The following is a 6,652-nucleotide window of genomic DNA, read 5'->3' as shown; positions in this document are numbered from 1 at the left end:
TCTCACCGACTGACCACCTCAATTTACATTCTAACTGACTGGCTTTCTTGCATACATACTGGCCTCTGGCTGCTCTACCACTCCATCCAGGAAGAGCACAAACCATCTGCAGATGCTTCCTCAGCCTGATGAAGGGCGTTTGTGTCTGAAAGCTTGCTAAGGAGAATTTTTCCAACTATTTGAGTTGGTTTCATAAAAGATATTGGATTTACCCAAAGAATCTTGTCTGTCATAGTGAACAGGTAATTATACATGGAAAAGATACCCAACAGTGTTATCACAAATGATTAATAAGAACCAGTACCTGGAAGTTGAAGTTAGACAAATTCAGCCTTGAAATTAAATATAACTTCCCAGCAGTGAAGGTGATTAAACATGAGAGCAGCTTACCATGGAAGCTAGTGAACTTTCTTGTCCTGGTCTTTAAATTAAGATTCATATCTTTCTAAAAGATTTGCTTTAATCCAGTTTTTTGGGAAACATTGTATAGCCTCTCCAGGCAATGGAGGGAAGCAGAATCTTGGTGATCCCTTTTGGCCTTGCAGCCTCTGTGAATCTATGAATCCCCTTGTTCATTCCCAACTGTTTAGGCCATGGAAAGAACAGGAAATTCTGCATCAAGCTTGTAGGGATACTAGTTGTAGCCGTGTTGGTCTGAAAGTAGAAGTAGTCAATGTGGTAGAGGCAATATCTTTTATTAAACCAACTAGACAGTTGCAAAAAAAAATTCTTTATTTGAAAGCTTTTTTTTTGCAACTGTCTAGTTGGTCTAATAAAAGATATCACCTCTATCACACTGACTGCTTCTACTTTTAGACCAACGCGGCTACAACCTGTATCCCTGAAACATAGAAGATACCATAATTAGCCATTTTGAAATGAAAATTTCATCATTTTACAAGACGGAAGCAAAATTCAACACCTTGGAACCTGAAAGCTAACACACCTGCTCCAGCCTTTTGTTTTGAGCCAGTTTGCATACTTGCAGAGCAAGCTCAACACAACAGAAATTCCTTGTGAAATATGAAACATCTTACCAAGAAAAAAGCAAAAATCAACATCCTGCTTGCCATCAGACACCTTTGAGGTAAATAGACTGCTTCAACCTTTATCTGAGCCAAATTTGCATAAAATGAACTTTTCCATCAAGGAGAACTCACATCACCCTCCAGCTCTCCTGTACAATATGAATTTTCATTTCTACCTGAGAGAAACTTAACAATCTTTGCATTCTCCTGTGCCTAAGGAAGTGTGCATTTGCCCAAAAGCTTGCAAATAAAGAATTTTTTTTGCAACTGTCTTGTTGGTCTAATAAAAGATATCACCTCTACTGCACTGACTGCATCAGGAGGGAATTTTTTTCCTTATGTGCAATTGGCCAGATGTATTTTGGGTCCCCCCACCACCTTCCCCCAAATCATAAAGAATTGGCCACAAAGAAGAAAGGTAGGATCTACCAAGCAGGTGGCCAGTACTCTAAGATGGTACAGAGGAAACTGTTTTCCACATGTTGGTGTGTCTTGTTCAGATGCATCAGATCAAATTGATCAGCAGATTGGGGTCAGAAAGTTTTCCCTCAGATAAAATTGGTGGGGGTCTTTTTTTCTTCCTTGCCTACCTCTCCAGTAGGGTTGGAGTGTTGTTGTGGCCATTATAATCCAAGAAATATGTGAGAAGCTAAGTTTTTTTGGTGATGTCTTTTAGTGGACCAACATTATAGTTGGGAGAGATGTTAGATAAGCTTTTGGCACAAAGTGCCTTTCTTCGGTTCACTTCTTCAGGTTCCTGAACTTTGTGCCCAAAAGCTTGTCTAACTTCTCTCTCAACTATGCATTTATTCCAATTAAAGATCAAAAAAACCCCCAAAACCCTTGCTTCTCCAGCATGAAGCACAGATCACCTAGAAGGATAATCTGGGTTGATCTCAATCAGTTCCTTGCCTTTACAGGGAGCTAAGGCATCGGTAGTATACAACAGTTTAGTCCCCTGAAGTCTGAAATGAGATCTAACCCAAGTTATCAAGAGCTCAATATAAGGAATACTAAGTGAAATTTAGTGGCCCTTGGTGCTGAGAAGATCAGACTAGATGATTTGCCAGTCCCTTCTGGTCTTGAATGTATGAAGCATCAATTCCCTGACAACTTTCAGTATCCCACCCAAGTGGACATCAGTCAGACAAGATATGGTATTGGATGCACTGCCCTCTGGACGCATCTACATGTTGCCCTACAGTGACATTGCTACTGTGCCGTTTTAGTACTTCCTTTTGGAAGTACTAAAGCACAATGGAATAACTGCCTGTACTAAGCTGTATGTGTGGCACGGTTATTTTTAACAGCTACTTTGCCATAGTGGCACACTATAAAGGGGGAGCACAGTGCTATGGCGAAGTAGGTGTTGGTCACATGTAGACACCCATGGATGCTACATTACTGTACTGTATTGCTGCAGTGACATAGCGTCATGTGTAGATGCACTCTCTGTACTCCTAGGTGCTCTGACAGAGCACTAAAATATAGAATTGGTTAAATGCTGGAATAACAATATTCATGAACATTTATTTTAATTCTAAATGGCTGTTGAATTGGTCCCTTTTTACCTACTATTTGTGAGCTGCTATTTGAGTAAATATTGGGGAATGGCTGTTCTTCATATTTGTTATGCTCCTGTTTTAGCTGTTCATGCTGCAGTAATGACTCAGGGAACAGAAAAAAATACCATGATATCAGTGACCGAATCATATGTCACAAACAGACAAAGTGAACTGCTCACAGTCATAGACTGAACATTTTTTATTCTAAATTATTTGGTGAGTACTCAGAAAATCAGTCCATTCTCAGGACTCCAGATCAGTTCATGAATGATTTGTGAACAGAAAAGAGAGCTAAATTTATCCAATAATTTATTTACAATAAATAATTCAGCCACCTCTGCTAAGTTCCATGCTGAGACTGTTAGAGCTATCTGAATCTCTGACACAGTCAACTATTATATATTCATGGACCACCAGGACATCTCTCTATATCCCCTCCTGGGAAAGGCACCATGTAATAGAAAAGGCCTGATCCCCTGCCTGGAGTAAATTTGGGGAAATCTGTTAAATTTAATGAAGCTGTTTTCTAGTTTTCACCAGAAGAGCATTGAAACCTAAACACATAATTTTATATGTAAAATAATAATAATTATTTGCAATAATTTGTTATGGGTTGTATGTGCTGCACACATCTTTCTTATGGGGATGGGTATATAAAATTACTGACAGCTGTATCTTTGAATATATATTCAGTACTGTATATATTTATTAGGGATGTGCAAAGCTTTGGTTCCTGATTCAATTCGGTGGAGATTTGGCCCAATTCAGTGGGCAAATCTCTGAATCCAAATCAAACCAGAGGACCCTTTCATCTCTCCAAATCGAATAGGAACCTTCCAAATTGATTTGGAGAAATTCGGAAATATTTGGAGATTCAGACATAGACATAGTTTTAAAGGTTTTTCTACATACCTCTAGGCAGGGCTGTCCCTAGGGGAGGGCCAATCGGGGCAACTGTCCTGGGTCCCGAGCTTTGGGGGGCCCTGCGAAGTGGGGCGGAGCAGTGGTGGTGCAGAGCTGGGAGGAGTGGCGGCTCTGCGTCCAGCAGCTCACTACCCAACCATCACTGCTGATGCCACTGCCATTGCCGCCAGCAGCAGCTTCTTTGGGTCTGGGACTGTGGGATCGGAGTGGGAGCGGGGTCCCGCATGAGCTAATTTGCTCTGGGCCCTGCACCCTGCTCAGGTCAGCTCTGCCTCTAGGCAGCAGGGGCTCATCAATGCTATGATGCTGGGATGTATGGAGCGTCCCACAGGAGCATGGGGGGCTTCCCAGCATGCTCGGCAGCAGACCTGGAAGTGGACCAGAAGCACTTCCGGGTCCACCAGGGAGCATGCTGGAGGGCCTCCCTGTGCCCCCCCTGCCTCAGTGACTGGGCCTCCTGGGTCTGGGGGGGCACCCAGGGTCCCCCTGCAACTGATCGCCAAGCCAGGGAGACACAGAGGGACACCCCAGTGCGCTTCCCAGCAGAGGACCAGAAGTACCTGTAAGTTCTTTAAAGCTGTGTCTATGTCCGAATCCAGGGACCAGAAGTACCTATAAGTACATTTAAAGCTGTGTCTACGTCCGAATCCCAGCAGAGGGCCCCCCAGCACTCCTGTGGGATGTTCCATGCACCCCAGCATCACAGCATTCACAAGCTGAGCCTGCTACCTCAAGGTATGTAGATAAAACATTTAAAGCTGTGTCTATGTCCGAATCACTGATTCTCCGAATCAGCATCGAATCTTCAGATTTGGATTCAGCCGAATCAAATCAGGGACAGTGATCTGAATCAATGAATTAAATCACTGTCCCTGATTCAGGCCGAATCCAAAGTCGAATAGGGACTGCTTCGCACACCCCTAATATTTATGTGCATGTACAGTATTTGTGTAGGTTTCCTTAGTACATCAACTGTGTTTCACACTGGTATTTTTGTTATTTCTCTTTGAATCCCTTTGTTCCCATTATTTCCACACCTCTCTCTCTATTTTATTCCTATGCCTGGGAAGAATTGGCAGAACCTTTGCCAATTCTTCCCAGTTTACTTGGACATGCAGTTATCATCTTCATTTAGCCACTGGTGGTCTAGATCAGTCCCTGAATATCCAGCAGGAGTTCTTCAGATATTATTACCATATTTGCTTGAATATATGACCCTGATTATAAGATGTTACATATGGAAAAATTATAAATTTGTCATCATTTTCCAGGTATAGAATCTAATTATTGGAGGTTTACCTTGAATGAGTCCCCCATCCACTGCTATAGCAGGGAAAATAGATCTGGGGGGTCAGATAGCCCTTTTGCTCTCTGCTTCCCCCCATACTTTTTCCCCTGGAAGCCTCTTCCCTCCCCTCCTTTACTGTCAGACCTTGCTCGCACATGGAAGGGAGGAGCAAATTTGAAAACAATAATCTTGTAATTAATCATCACTGTAGCAATTTTCATATAGTACCCACACACTTAGTTCATCCAGAATTGATGCATGTCACTAGGGCTGTGCGAAACAGCACCATTTCATTTAAACTTCCATTTCACTGTTTTGAAGGGACAGTGTTTTATTTTGCAGTTTCAAAACACTGTTCTGTTTTGTTTTGTCAAAACTGTTTCACTGTTTCAATGAGTTTCGACATTTCGCCCATAGGCTAGAATGGGGAATCATGAAAATGTCTATAACATTGTTATTTCTGGCCTGATTTGGATGAAAATTTCAGGGACAGTAGCCCCTTCTGGAGGCATGAAGTCTTCCAAGTAAATAGGCACAGTGGTTTCTGGAAAACTGCACACAGCCTGCTGAAACCCTGCATGCAGATCTGGGGCCCGCGCCCTCCGGGAAGAGCTGGGGAAATGATCAGAAAGCTGGGGTATTGAACCAGGAGCTAGATATCAATATCAGAGCAGTCCTTCCCCTCTCTTCCCCCTCACTCTCCTTAGTTTGTGTTCAGCTACAAGTAAGCCCAGCTTCGAAACTTGAAACATTTTGAAACTTTTGAAATGCTTTGAGAGCCCTTGTTCCATTTTGAAGCTGTTTCAAAGCCTTTTGTTTCATTTCAATTTTGCTGTTTCGAGCTCAAAACATGTTGAAACAGCTTTGAAATGAAACACCCGTCAAAATTTCACACAGCCCTACATGCCATCTTTTTTTGAAACTGCTGCAAGTTTTAGCACAGCTACTCCATAGAACACTTTTTTTTTCTTTGAAATTTCATGTCTCAGGCCAAATCAGTTCCAAAGTCTATCAACTGAGCACAGCTCAGCATTCAAGTCTGTGTAGCATTACCACTGGCAGATATCCTACCATCCAGACTCTTCAGCCTGACATTTCAGATACTCCCAAATCCATGGCAGGCATACCATGTGCAAGGCCCAATCCCAGAGGCCTTGGAGTTCAGATGCCCACTAGTCTCACTTGCCCCTAGCCAAAAGGCCAAAGGAGCAAGCTAGAGGGAAAGCCAAAGAGCAATCCCCCATCACCATAAAATGTGTAGCTGAGTTCCTTACATTTGGAGACTCTCATTGGGGTGCCTGCCTGCAGTGCAATGGACAGGTATCCACCCTCTACACCAAGTCATTCAAGGCCAAAAAGAAGGCTATCTCTTCTGCCAGGTAAGTAAAACCATCTGGGCCAAAAAACACCTCATGGTAGTATCTCCCCTGCCAGGTTGAGCAACACTTTGGCACCTACTTATATATAGTACAAACTATACATAACACCACATAATTCATTAGGCTGGGCCCCACTAGAGTCAGCATTTCAAGCCAGGGTGACCTCACAGCTTAGCACTGTTCAGTATGTATGTGTACTCCAGATACCCACCACAAAGGATCCATATACTAATTATCCCACACTCATGACTGGAACCGGGTATTCTTGTCATGAATACTGGGATACTCCAAAATTTATATGCAGATGAGGTGCAGAGCAACCTAGTCCAGCTTCACCTCTTTGAAGGTGAGGCTGCACTATTTATACGTGCCAGGCTGAGACAGGGGGGTGACAATGATTCTGGGTGAACTGTTTGGGGCCCCATTTGGTGTTGTCTATCAGGCATTTAAGGCTGATGAAAAAACAGG

At 42.9% G+C, this 6,652-nt stretch overlaps 1 non-coding gene across 1 annotated transcript; it reads right to left on the bottom strand.

Moving 5' to 3' along the window:
- Positions 1-6,020: 6,020 nt before the first annotated feature.
- LOC112549496 lies at positions 6,021-6,192 on the bottom strand. Its single transcript, XR_003092918.1, has one exon. It is a non-coding gene; the product is annotated as a U1 spliceosomal RNA (small nuclear RNA).
- Between the last annotated feature and the right edge of the window lie 460 nt (positions 6,193-6,652).

Source organism: Alligator sinensis, unplaced genomic scaffold (assembly GCF_000455745.1).
Source record: "Alligator sinensis unplaced genomic scaffold, ASM45574v1 scaffold428_1, whole genome shotgun sequence".
In the NCBI taxonomy this organism is placed as follows: Eukaryota; Metazoa; Chordata; order Crocodylia; family Alligatoridae; genus Alligator; species Alligator sinensis.
This window is presented reverse-complemented; position numbering and strand designations above follow the sequence as displayed.